This window comes from Microcaecilia unicolor, chromosome 14 (assembly GCF_901765095.1).
Source record: "Microcaecilia unicolor chromosome 14, aMicUni1.1, whole genome shotgun sequence".
Lineage (NCBI taxonomy): Eukaryota > Metazoa > Chordata > Amphibia > Gymnophiona > Siphonopidae > Microcaecilia > Microcaecilia unicolor.
In genome coordinates, this window is record NC_044044.1 from 43,938,378 (window position 1) to 43,952,785 (window position 14,408).

Consider the following 14,408-nt stretch of genomic DNA (forward strand, 5'->3'; position numbering starts at 1 on the left):
ATTCTTTATGAGGAGAATATGTAGGGTAATCCAACAACAGCTCCTCCCCGCCAGGGCTGACCCAACCATCAGGCCAGGCTAGGCTAGGCTAAGCACTGCCTAGGGCAGCAGCTGCAATTATAGCAAAACAGGAAGTCCTGACCGCCAGAAAATTTTCAAGCAAAATTTTATATTTAAAAAGAATTTATTTTTGAATTAAGATCGTGGAAATTAAATAAGGGTGTTTTGAATTCAGTAGGCTCTAGACTAGAGCTTGTTTTTTTGTTGTTGTTGCTACCTCTTAGAATTTCTGTTAAATAATTTTTTAAGCCGCGGTAGTGATTCCCAGCATGGCAAATGTAATGAAGCCCATTGAATTTCTGTGGGCTTCGTTGCATTTGCCGCATGGGAATCACTATGGCAGCTTAGTAAAAGGAGCCCATCGTGAAATGTTACTCACATTCTCTCCTCTAGATGTAGACTTTAGACAATGGTGAATGTAATGATTTGGGTTTTTTCTATTTTTATGTGTATTTGAATTTGTTTTTCTTTATGCGTTCTCTTGTATAATATATTCTAAAAATTCTAAAATAAAAAGTATATCGCAATTATGTGTTTTGATAGATTGTTATAGGGTGATCAAGATTGTTGAATTTAATTATCAAAATCTTGGGTGGGGGGCTGTGGATGAGCTAGGGACCTGAAAATTAAATTAATTGGGAGGGAGGAAGAGAGAGAGAGAGAGTAAGGCTGAAGGTTTGCATAGGGTGCCCAATACTCTTGCCCTGGCCCTGCTCCTCAGGGAAACCTGACCTTAGGAATCCCCTGTTTCTAGAGTCCCACACCGAATTTCAGACACAGCCAGGGCCTGCACACCCTAAGCACACACATTTTTGTCACGCCCTTCCATGAATATTTTGTTCGTTTTATCCATGCCTGTGCTTTGCACTTTTTTAAATACACATTAGAACTTTGCAATGGGCCTAAATTGACTGTACATACATTCATTCTTGGGTTAATGCAAGTTAAATCCATCTTGCATGCACTAAGATTTTAGCTAACAAATCAAATGCCCAACCCTGGTCTTTAATTGTGAAACCATAGTTGAAATGCTGCTCCAGGCACGTTCTTGATCTGCTGGTGTCTACAGCCAGCCCAGTATCACATATACCAAGAGATACAGGAGAAAAACAAAAATGTTCCACAGCAAACAGAAACATCAAAAAGAATATAGGGCCAGGGGGATAATGATGTCCCTGGAGCCACACTCTGGGTCAGCAATAAAATTTATAACCAGAATGTGGCTCCACAGACATCATTATCCCCATGGCCATCTCTGCTTTTTGCTGTTCCAACACAAACTAAGAAAACGAAAAAAGAGAGGGAAAGATCAATCTTCTTCCAACACAAGGGTTAAACAGAAAAGGTTTATTATCACAAACTTCAAAATTGTAACAAATTTTAAAATTTTGGCGCTCAAACACTTGCCTCCGGAGTCAACAGTGTCGATAGGAATGATAATTTACATAAAATATTGACAGTCTCATATAAAAAGACTCAGTGTCTTCAATATAGATGATATCAACCAGATCAATATGCTGAAAAAAAAATGCTCTTGAATGTACACAAAAGTCATGCTGCCTCCTCACACAGATATTTTTGTGCTTTAAATAGTGTTATATAAATAAAAGAGGGTTTTGTATTTTTTGATAAGTATTGTCTTCTGTTTTGTCCTCGGCGTTATAATGGACCATAACTTTACACTAGAGAACCAAGCGAAATCCACAACAAAGAAAATGTTCCATTCAATATGGAAACTCAAACGCGTGAAACAGTTCTTCCCGAGGGAAACATTCCACAACCTGATACAATCAATGGTACTAAGCCACATAGACTACTGTAATGGAATTTATGCGGGATGCAAAGAACAAACCTTAAAGAAACTTCAGACTGCTCAAAACACGGCAGCCAGACTTATATTTGGCAAAACGCGATTCGAAAGCGCAATACCCCTCCATGAAAAACTACACTGGCTCCTAATTAAAGAACACATCCCATTCAAAATCTGCACCCTGGTTCACAAAATTATCCACGGTGAAACCCGGGTTATATGACTGACCTGATCGATCTACCAACTAGAAACACATCCAAATCAGCACGAGCATATCTAAACCTGCACTACCCAAGAAGCAAAGGACTCAAATACAAATCAACCTTCGCATCCAGCTTTTCCTACATAAGCACACAACTGTGGAACGCGCTACCAAAAACCTTGAAAACGACATATGACCACTTAAACTTCCGGAAAACACTAAAAACTCACCTGTTTCAGAAGGCATACCCACAGACACAACCCAAATGCTTGTTCTCTGCGACACAACAAAACCAAAGGATGTAATTGGACATAACACAACTCTTCCGCTGTTCACGCTTTCAAAAATACTAGGACTAGGGGGCATGCGATGAAACTACAGTGTAATAAATTTAAAACAAATAGGAGAAAATGTTTCTTCACCCAACGCATAATTAAACACTGGAATTCGTTGCCGGAGAACGTAGTGAAGGCGGTTAGCTTGGCAGAGTTTAAAAAGGGGTTGGACGGTTTCCTAAAGGACAAGTCCATAGACCGCTACTAAATGGACTTGGGAAAAATCCACAATTTCGGGAATAACTTTTATAAAATATTTGTACGTTTGGGTAGCTTGCCAGGTGCCCTTGACCTGGATTGGCTGCTGTCGGGGACAGGATGCTGGGCTCGATGGACCTTTGGTCTTTTCCCAGTATGGCATTACTTATGTACTTATAACGTTTCCCTAATGTGGCTGTGCCACACAAACTCTATCTTACCAAAATATCACTTTGTATTTGTTCACACCAGAGACAGCTAACCCCTCTCCGATACTATGTAAGCCACATTGAGTCTGCAAATAGGTGAGAAAATGTGGGCTACAAATGTAATAAACAAACAAATAAATAAATAAAATAAACCTTTTTTAAACCCAGCTACTTTAACTGCTTTTACCACTTGTTCTGGTAATGAGTTCTAGAGCTTAACTATATGTTGAGTGAAAATTTATTTTCTCCTATTTTAATGGTGCTAAATATGTAGTAACTTCCTGGAGAGTGCCCTAGACTTTGTACTTTTTGGAGCTGATTCTGAGAAAAGGGTTGGTGTGTGCCACAAGGTTTGGTTCTTGAGTCAGTTCTTTTTAACATTTTTTAAGCGATATTGCTGAAGGGCTGTCTGGTAAGGTTTGCCTCTTTGCAGATGATACCAAAATCAGCAATAGGGTAGACACCCCTGATGGTATGGATAACATGAGGAAGGACTTAGCAAAGATAGAGGAATGGTCTGGAATTTGGCAGCTTAGACTCAATGCTAAAAAATGCAGGATCATGCACTTGGGCTGCAAAACCCCAAAAGAACAGTACAGTTTAGGGGGTGAAGAATTTTTGTACACGAAAGAGGAGCGGGACTTGGGTGTGATGGTATGCGATGATCTTAAGGTGGCCAAACAGGTAGGAAAGGTGACTGTGAAAGCCAGAAGGATGCTTGGGTGCATAGGGAGAGGAATGACCAGTAGGAAAAAGAAGGTGATGATGCCCCTGTATAAGACTGGTGAGACCTCATTTAGAATATTGTATACAATTCTGGAGACTGTGCCTTAAAAAAGGCATAAATAGGATGGAGTCGGTCCAGAGGGCAGCTACTAAAATGGTCAGTAGTCTTTGTCATAAATTGTATGGGGACAGACGTATACTCTGGAAGAAAGGTGGAAGACGGAAGATATGATATAGACTTTTAAATATCTACATGGCATAAATGCACAGGAGGTGAGTCTCTTTCAATTGAAAGGAACCTCTGGAATGAGGGGGCATTGGATGAATGTGACAGGATAGCATCAGAAGTGGTCTGAGGAAATAATTCTTCATGGAAAGGGTGATGAATTTGTGGAACGACCTCCTGGTGGAAGTGGTGAAGATGAAAACAGTATCTGAATTTAAGGAAGCTTGGGACAAATATATATGATCTCTAAGGGAGAGGAAGGGAGAGTAGATGGCATGGATGGACAGACTGGAAAAGCCATATGATCTTTATCTGCCTTCATTTTTCTCTGTTTCTAACCCCCTATTTACTAAGTCTCACTAGCAGCTCCGCACAGCAATGCCAATACAGCCCATTCAAAGTAAACAGAGGGGTAAGATTCTCTGTGTTTCTTGAAAAAGTAAACAATCAATTCACGTCTACCCGTTCCGCTCCACTCAATATTTTATAGACTTCTATCATACTCCCCTCAGCTGCCTCTTCTCCAAGGTGAAGAGCCTTAACCTCTTTAGCCTTTTCTTAAATGAGAATCCTTCGATCATTTTTCTCACCCTTCTCACTACCTTTTTAATTCCGCTATTTCTTTTTTGAGACCTGGCGACCAGAATTATACCATCTTCCATCATGGGGATCTCTCCCTCCATCAATACATCCATAATCTTAACCTTTGTATGAATCTGTCTAATCTAGGAATTTATCTAGATAGATGATGTGACTTACTGGAACTACATTTTGATGATATAGGGCAGTTTAAGTACATAATGGGTAAACCTCTGCTTCCCTCTGTACCGGTGTGAAGTGAGTTTGCAAGCCTGTGATGCTCAGCTGTGTTGGTTTGATTCTTTTTTTCTTTTGCACTTCTCATGGCATTTGACAACAGAAAGGCCAATCCCTGCTCAGATGGAACCATCAGCTGGATGGGACTTGGATGGGTACTTGTACAAGTCACTTTGAGGAAATCCACGCCCTGCTCCAGTGACACTAGTAGATTGAGTTACGCCACTGCAATGCCACCAGCTGCGCACAATACTGACCAAATATCCCAACAGTGAGGGGAAGTGATCTGCTCCACATACCAGATTCAAGACACTGACAGATAGATTTCTGACTATAAAAAATGCGTCCAAAGATGAGGTCAGGAGTGATGTTTCCAGATCACACTGGTCCACAGGTGACGCTCAGTCACATCAAGGAGGACCTCCATCTTCGCCAAAGTTTTGGAGAATCTAGTTTTTGCCAAGACTGAAACTCGCTCTCTCACACAACACCAAATCGTTACAATGATGGGGAAGGGGGAGGCAAGACAGTCATAGGGATCTACAATTTTATTTGATTATTTAGTTCCCTGGGCTGGGAGAGGACATGGTGAGGAAGACTGGATGAGTTCAAAAGGGATCAGTCCTTTGCAATCCTAACCACAGAGCCTACACTGGGGGGGGGGGGGGGGGGGTCACCTCAAGCAGTCAAACCCTCCCTCCCTGGTGGGGAAAGAATATAAGGCTGGTATTAGACATGCTGGAGCTTCAGGCAGAAATTTGGAAGGGGGCCTCTAAGCCTACTGGTAGGATGTGCCCACTGTGGCATGGTGCCCATGGCAAATGCCCTGTTGTACTCCCTTAACACTTGCCCTGGAATAATGTCACATTTTTCAGTGCAGTATGTCATCATGCAAGTGGCATGGGGAGCAGGGTGTAATGAACTCTGTAGTCAACATTTCAATCATAATCATAATAGATGTATTTTTCACAGTCAGATGCATGTACAATGTCTTCAGTACAGAAAGATTTGCACCAATGAGTCTGATTTTAAAGCACAATCCCATGCTTTATTACAAGATTTATTCAAGAGGGGTTATCCATCAACAGTTTTGAGGCAAGCCTATAAAAAGTCTAAATATAACAATTGTACCTTATTGCTCATGGATACCCAATGACAGTATGATGATCAGGTTCAAACCCGTGCATTACAATATTCGACGAGGGGGGGGAGTAGTGGCTATTGGCTAATATTATGTATACAAACTGGAAAATTATGAAATCTCATTTTATTTTTAAAGATCAAAAAACCTGCATAGTGTTTTCCAGAACTCAGAATTTGAAAGAATTACTATGCCCAGCTATGCTAATCAGGACATGAGACCCGATGGCATTTCAAGCACTGGGGCCACTGGAGATGTGGCAATTGTACCATTTGTAACCTCTGATTCTAGGGACTACCTTAGACTTCATCTTCCAGATTGCAAGACAGAGCGTTATAAGTCAGTTCACTCTGCTGACTTTAGATACCAGGGTTCGAAGTGGTGGAATTCACTGCCAACGGCAATCAAGGGTCAGCCTGATTACTTGGTATTTCATAAAAGAATGAAATCTTAGATTGCAACTGGCCATCAGTGGTCTATATTTGATATTTTGTTTATGGATTTGTACACCTTGTCTTGTTTATTTACTATTAGCCACATTGAACTCGAGTATGTCTGGGATAATGTGGGGTATACGTGTCAACATAAATAAATAAATAAATCTGTGCTATTACTTTACAGGTATAAATATTTACCGACCCTTTGACAGGGAAGAAGTATGTTCTTCAATCTCATACTGATTGTAAAATTGACCATGTGGTGTATGTTCTTCAATGTACATGTAATAACCTGTATGTGGGTAAAACTACAAGAGAACTACATGTTCACATTAAAGAGCATAGATCTTGTGTTCAACAAGAAAAATCTGGTGTGCCATTGGTTACTCATTGTGAAAAGCAGCGCCACAGTTTTGGACAATTTGTATGTTTTGCGATTGAACATATACCATGCAATCATCAGGATGGTGATAGAGATAGAAGGCTGATTCAGCAGGAACAATAGTGGATACATGAACTCCAATCAGTGGAGCCCCGAGGTTTAAACATCAGTATTGAACAGGCAGCTTTTTTTTAGTGCAAGTTCTCTATCTGTGATTGGTCAGTTCTGATGGCATCTTTTTTTATAAACAGCCGCCATTTTGAAAACATATCTGCTGGGAAAGACATGCAGGAAGTCAAGTGCCCTGTAATCTATCCAGTGTTGGCTGTTTGAATTATTGGCTTATTTCTTATTTTATGTGCTTGAATTTTGTTTTATCTTTGTGCTTTGTATGTAACATTTGGTCCTTATGAAAAACTTTTTGGCAGCTTGAAACAGCAAGTAGAATGAATTAAGAAGAATTTGTACACGGAGTTGGTTCAGGCTGATATGGCTACAACGACATAGAACTCATTATAAGCAGTGTCTGTTCCCTGATGAAGCTATGATGAAATGGAGTCCCCCGTAGGAACATAAGATAAGTGCTTTTGAACTATTTTTTGAATATTGTTATATATTGTTGTTAGCCACTGCTGGTCATATATATCCAGCGCTTTTTTTGAGGGGGTACTTGGGGGGTACTGAATTCTGGTACCTTTTCCATTGTCTGCTAAAATTTGACCCATGAACCCCAAGTTATAATGAAAGAGCTCAGGTTTTACACACCAATTCTACCTTGTCATAGATTCTGTGACTAGTTAAGGGGGTCTGGCTATTGTGGGGTGGGTCCCTCAGTGATCACCCCAACCTAGAAAAAACGCACTGTATATATCCAAACTGTTTTTGTTGCATCACTGTCATTGAAAGAAGAAGAGGATATCTATGATGTTTGGACATTAACTGGCGGCTTCTATATATCACACCTAGCATTCCGTGCCTAAATCTAAGCATATTCCATCACAACACATGTAACCTAATTGGCTTAACATGCCAATCAGCGTTTTTAACAGCACTTAACAAGCAATAATGAGCACTAATTGGCAATAATTAGAATTTACGTGCATAACTCACTAAGTGTATTTAGTAAAGAACTGTGCCTATATTCTAAAGCTCACAGTTCAAAAGGACATGAAAATGAGCACTTTGTGGGCGTTCCCACATTTACGCATGTTGTTATAGAATTTGGCCCGGTCCACTTAAATCTACGTGCAGGGATTTACGCCATGTTTTTGTTGGTGTAAATAGAGGTGCATAGTTTTAGGCACTGGGATATCAACTAATCTTATTCTATATACCGCACCTAAATGTTATAGAATACGCTTAGGTGAACATGATTTCTGCGCAGAATCTGGCCCTAAGAGCCTCTTTTATCAAGCTGTGCTAGTGGCTCCCGGTGCAGTAATGTCGACAAAGCCCGTTCACTTTGAATGGACTCCGTTGGCATTGCCGTGCAGGAACCACTAGCGCGGCTTGATAAAAGAGACCTTGAGTGACATGTGTGAAGCTATTATATTGAAGGATATTAAGGCATGTATATGATGTGAAGCTTTTGACATGATATAATAATATTTAAGTCACATGCACAGGTCTTTTGGCCGATGATTACAACAGGGGTCTGTATACGAGCATTATTGACCTTGGTTCTAAATGCTGTGGACCCACTGATGCACGCCACAATGAAATTACCGCGGTAGCCATGCAGTAACTCAATTTTGGTTCACGTTGGGTGTGTGTAGACACTTACGTGGCTTAGAAAAAGGGCCGCTAAATTATTAAGATAAAAATAGAGAATCTGTAGAAGAGATTTATTGAACTCTCTTCCCTTCAGGTACTAACAGGAATGGCTTTGAAGTTATTTTGAGGGAGAGAGAGAAGAATGAGATATTTTCAATATGTGCAATAAGTGGAAATCTCTCCCTCCCTTCCCACCCCACCCCCAGGGCAGTATTCCCTATCCTGAACCCTCACCAGCTGCAGAAGCCAGGGCCAGGAACTGAGCCCACCTCTCCAGGTAGCATGCAACATTGGCATAGATCTTCTGAAGATCTGAGTTGCGCTAAGAACCATGGATTATGCAGAATACATAAATAAATATATCATCATATCATATCATATATAATTAAGTCACTTGGGACCTCTGGAAGAGCCTCCTATCCCCAGGTACCCCAGGGGCCACAATATGTAGCACAGTTTCTGTAAGTTGGTGATGGATCACCAGCTCCCCTGTGCCAAGCCACCTCTCCACCCTCTAACCCTGCAACTATTGTGAAGCTAGTTTGGCACTTCCCCTCCAGAAATATTTATATTGGAAAACTTGGGTGAGTGTAAGAGCAGGTGATACGTTACAACACAATCCAAAGACATATATAAACCAAGACACTCTCTAATGGAGAATGTTGCCTTGGCTATGAATTCGCTCTGGGTCTATGAAGGTAAGATACAGTATATCACACATGGATGGTTACAGTATCACACACACTGTAGCAGAATATAGTATATCACACACAGAGGGATAAAGTATATCTCACACCCACACTGTATGTAGCCAAGTAGAGTAAATAACACATGGAGGGGGGCTACATTATTACAAAACACAGACACTGCATGTAGCAGAATACAATATATCATACACGGAGGGATACATTATCACACATACACACACTGTATGTAGCAGAATACAGTGTATAACACATGGAGGGATAGAGTATCATACACACAACACACAGTATCTAGTGAATATAGTTTATCATACACAGAGGGATTGAGTATCATAAACACACACATAGTATCTAGCAGAATACAGGATATCACACAGAGGGATACAATATCACATACACTGTACCAGAATACAGTATATAACACACACTGTATGCAGCGAGATACAATGCATCACACAGGGAGGGATACAGGATCACACACACACTGTACGTGGCAGAATAAGGTATTATTACACACACACAGTATGTAAAAGGAATATATAATTGTATTACATCACACACATCACACACCCACAGAACAAATATGCACTAATGATACCATGCATGACATAGTGTGTACATACTAAGCATTCAGTGTCTCATACAGGTGAGCCTGCAAAATGCAGTCTTTATGGCCTGGCACAGGAACCCACTGTACCTCCCCCTGTGTCAGATTCCATAAAGAATAGGGAGCGCTTGATCTTGAGATCCTGGTTACTTGGGCTAGAAGTTGCTAAGGATTTGGGGAATAAAGTCCCAGGGACCAAAGCAGAGGTGGAGAATATCATGCATCAGTTTACCCCCCCCCCCCCAGTGGCGTAGCTAGGGGGGGCACAGGGGGAGAAGTCGCCCCCCTAAACAGATTTTTACAAAAAATGGCACCTATGTGCCACATGCAAAGCAATATCTTTCTCTGCCATCTCCCGCGTGAGTCGTGCGTCTTCTCCTGTCTCTTCTGCCGCTGTCTCCCATCTGCATGGTAATTTTGACTGCCCTGAAGCGTTCTTCTTCTCCCTCCGGCACCACCGGTGATTGACACAGTCAGCCAGCCCTTTGCCAGCGTCGAGGACTCTCCTGAGGTGTGTCCCACCTCTGCGGAAAACAGGAAGTTGCATTAAAGTAGGCGAGATGTGCCTGAGGAGAGGCCCCGACGCTGGCAAAGGGCTGGCTGACTGTGTCAATCGCCAGTGGTGCCGGAGGGAGAAGAAGAACGCTTCAGGGCAGTCAAAATGACCATGCAGACGGGAGAGAGCGAGCTGAAGACAGGGAGAAAGATGTAAGACGCGGGGGGGAGGGGGGTGGAGGAGGGAGAAAAAGCTGCCCAATTTGGCTTAATAGATCGGAGTGAAAGTGAGCCATTTAGTCCACTGTATGCAAGGAAGCCAGCTAGTTTGATGAATTTGTTTCCACTCCCCTGCGCAGCCGTCTTTGCCGTTCCCGCGAAACAAAGCAAGCAAACATATCAGCTGCTGCATCCACGTCATTCTTTATCTGTAACAAGTCTAAAGCTGTTTCAGTTGGATAGGCAGTGCCTTAAAAGCGGGAGGAGAAAAGTAGTAACAATTGAATATCACTAAAACAGCTTCAAAAATTATTGTAGCTGGTAGAAACCACAATTATAAACTCTGTAGTTTGATTTTTCTTCACTGTTCTTCTATACAATACAGATGTCCAGATTTCAGTGAGGATATCCTGTTTTCTGATGGGTTCATCTTAACTGTTGTTGTAATCTACCTTGGGAAGCTTGGTGTTATAAAGATGATAGAATATATTGAAATTAAATGGAAGTGGAATTAAACTCTCCTTTCATTGGAGCACATGGAATTACATCTTCATCTGTTTTGTAGTTTACCTTTTAGGTACACAAATGGATTATTCTGTTTTGAACATGTTTCAGGGGCAAGTGGTTTTATAAGTCAAAATAAAATTAAATATTTTGTTTCCTGCAGATCTCTTTTGCTTAAACATAAATGGGCTATAAGCCCCTAATGCAGTCCATTAGTTTTCTTATATTTTATTCTTGTGATGACTTATCCTGTGCCAAAACTCTTACCTCTGTTTGGTCGATGATAATAGGAATACTATCCACCCTAAAAAGTTGTTTTGTGGCTGTACATAAGGAATTGTGGTATTGAATAAATAAGTGTATGTTTGTGTCCCTAGTCATGCATCCTACATTTATATAATCCTTTCAAGAAATCCAGTTAATCGTTTAACATTAGTGGACCATAGCCACAGAAGCATGGTATGGTCGCATTTTTAATATGGTAATACTAGGGCCCAGCTAAGGACCAGGTTATTTTGAGTTAATCTTCATTGGCCCAAACTTGCTTTCATTGCACTGTTTATAGAGCCTGGCTTCCTTGGGCAGAGAGAATGGGGGGGGGGGGTCTTTATTTCAATTTTTAGTGGTGGTGGTGATGGTTCTTTTCTTTTGTTTGTTTGTTTCTTTTTTTTTTTTTTTTTTTTTGTGGCTCCCTATTCTGTATTAGATTGGTAGTATGGAATGTTGCCACAATTTGGGTTTCTGCCAGGTGCTTGCTACCTGGGTTGGCCACTGTTGGAAACAGGATACTGGGCTAGATGGACCATCAGTTTATATTATATAGATGAGGGTCTGTCCATGTTCTGCATGTGTGATTGAGGTGAAGGATACTGCTAGCATGTAGCATCTGTGTAGGAATATGTAACAGTGCAGTTTGTTCCAGTTTCCCAATAGTAGGTTAATTGATGCTCCAGAGCCCGGTGTAATATATTTAGCACTGTCTTTTCATAGGTGGGTTAGGGCTGTTATGGTGTGGTAAGTTTTGTGTTGTAGGGCAGTATTTCCTAAGTTGGTCCTGGAGTACCCCCTTCCAGTCAGGTTTTCAGGATATCCACAATAGATACGCATGACATTGATTTGTATATACTGCCTCCATTACATGCAAATCTTTTTCATGCAGATTCATTGTGGATAGTCTGAAAACATGAATGGCAAGGGGGGAGGTACTCCAGGACCACCTAGGGAAACACTTCTCTAGGTCCCACTGTAATATTTATAGCACCGTCTTTTCATAGGTGAGTTAGAGCTGATATGGCGTGGTAAGTTTTCAGTATAAGTTTTGGGTGTCTTTTTGCAGGGGGTTGTGTTATTTCACAAAGTGTCTATCCCTATTTGAAAGTAGACTCTGGGGCAATGTTGAGATGGTCGTCCCCGGTTTTCGGCCATAATGGAAACCGAGGATGCCCATCTCAAAAATGGCCAAATCCAAGCCCTTTGGTCATGGGAGGAGCCAGAATTCGTAGTGCACTGGTCTCCCTGACATGCCAGGACACCAACCGAGCACCTTTGGTGGCCCTTGTCACCCAAATAAAAATGCTCCAGACTAGTGTTCTTCACATCCTGTAGAGTCACCACACAAACAAAAGCCCATCTGATGTAAACAAGGTGTCTAGCAGTGGAAGGAATGTGTGTGCTATTCCTGAGGTGATGGTCAGGATTTGAATGTTTTTACTTTGTAGTTAAGAAGATAGGTTGCCTTCTCTAGCCAGTCCAGGGATCCCTTTGTGAGTCCTGCTCCTGATGAAACTTACTGTTTCCTTGTAGGCAGGATACAACAGAGACAGCTTGTATTAATCAGTGCCCCCTACAGCCCCTGAGCAACAACACAGACACTGCTGTGTAGCTGACACCAGCTGGCACCTATTTTATAAAAGTCTGCTCCCCCTGAGATCAAAACCTGGCTACGCCTCTGCCCCCCCCCCCCCAGTGTAATAATAAGCTGGAGCCTCACGTGCTTCGCTCACACTGTCCGGGAAAAGATGCCAAGATGATATCACAGAATGAGAGAGAAAGTTCTGTAGAGACCTGAGCAGAGGAGGTAAAAGAGGAAGGCTAGAAGAAAGGATATAGGGGTAGTCCAGGACAGAGAAAGCACCTGCAGCTTGCCTACCCACCTGTATTTTATTTTTTTATGTTGAGATGCACCCAAGTCTATAAAGTTTAGCAGAGGGCTGATCCTCACCTGAGACTGTGTGTAAAGGTTTCCTATCAGCTGCTGCTTCCTCTAGGCTTGGGGGGGGGGGGGGGTATAGGGAGAAGGTCCCTCCCCCCCAGCTACAGGACTCCTGTAATACACTCCAGCCTCTCTCACCTGTCCTGCGAGGCTCTGGATGAAACCCCTTCCCTCAATCAAGGATCACCCTCTACTGCTCCCCCCAAAAAGGCTCACATCTCCCCAGAGACCAGTTCCTTCCAATACAAAACGTCCAGAGCCCATCTGTCTCCATGGCAGGTGCTCCAGTCCCTCCCAGTACACCCCAGTTGCAGAAGCACTGAGAGGAGGACGGAAGATACAGACTGTGCACAGAATTTCCTTTTTTACATCAGACGTTTCTGCTATACAGCCTGTTTTCCTCAACTAAATGTAAACAGGAGGAGCTCCAGAACCCTCCCCCCCCCCCCCCCCCACCACCACCACATCTACCCCTTCCAGCCCATCACTTGGCTGGGATAAATAAAATAAAGCCACCTACCTCTTGTTGGAGCCTTGGCCAATCCTCGGTAACTCAACTCTTATGACTTTCTCTCCTTTTTTCTGTCACTTTGGGAACTGATCCTGCTTTCTCTTTAGAACTCCGGGGAAGGAAAGATCCCCAAATCCTGGATTTTCTTCTCCTATAGCTCTCTGATCCTTGTGTTTGCTGCTCTGTGGATATCTCTCCTTTTCTCTCTCTCTCTCTCTCTCTCTCTCCAACACACTCAAGCAAACCAGGAACCAGCAGCCTGGACTCTCATTAACTCTTTCTCCTCCTCCCTCACTCTTAAGGCTGGAACTGCAGAGGAACTGTCCCTTCTCTGCAGCTTCCCTAAAGCCCTCCCTCAGTGAAAATTATGGAGGTTGGTTTTAATCTGTTTTGTTTATAGAGTAGGAAACTTTCTATGTTTGAATGCATCCAAAACAAAGGCAGGTACTAAACTGACAAAAGAAAATTCTCTATTATAGGTATATTGAGCATGCTAGGAGATATTTGTAGAAGGACCCTTCAGGGCAGGATACCACCCACCCCCCCCCAAGACACTTACATTACTGCCCTTTACCTCCCCCCAAAACATTATCCTGGTATATGTTTTGAGCTTCTATGGAGTTTCCTCACAGTGCTGGAAACAGTGAAGAGAATTTGAAAGGAGTTCAATTAAAAAGGGGGCGGAGAGAAAAATAGTTATGGAATTTAAGAAAGCCTGGGATAAGCACAGGGAATCCTTATCTGTGGGGAGGCTTGGGATAAGCACAAATGATCCTTACTTTGGGATGAGTGAGAGGTAAAGCCTGGAATTAAGCACAGAAAATCCTTAGCTATGGGAATG

General features: G+C 42.2%; 1 protein-coding gene across 1 annotated transcript in view; it reads right to left on the reverse strand.

Annotated features, from left to right (window-relative positions):
• ARHGEF2 (Rho/Rac guanine nucleotide exchange factor 2) overlaps positions 1-13,752 on the reverse strand; it is a 234,150-nt gene extending 220,398 nt beyond the window's left edge. Inside the window, exon 1 of the mRNA XM_030187065.1 lies at positions 13,577-13,752. The gene's annotated coding sequence lies outside the window, so the exon portion shown is untranslated. The remainder of the gene's footprint in view (positions 1-13,576) is intronic.
• Between the last annotated feature and the right edge of the window lie 656 nt (positions 13,753-14,408).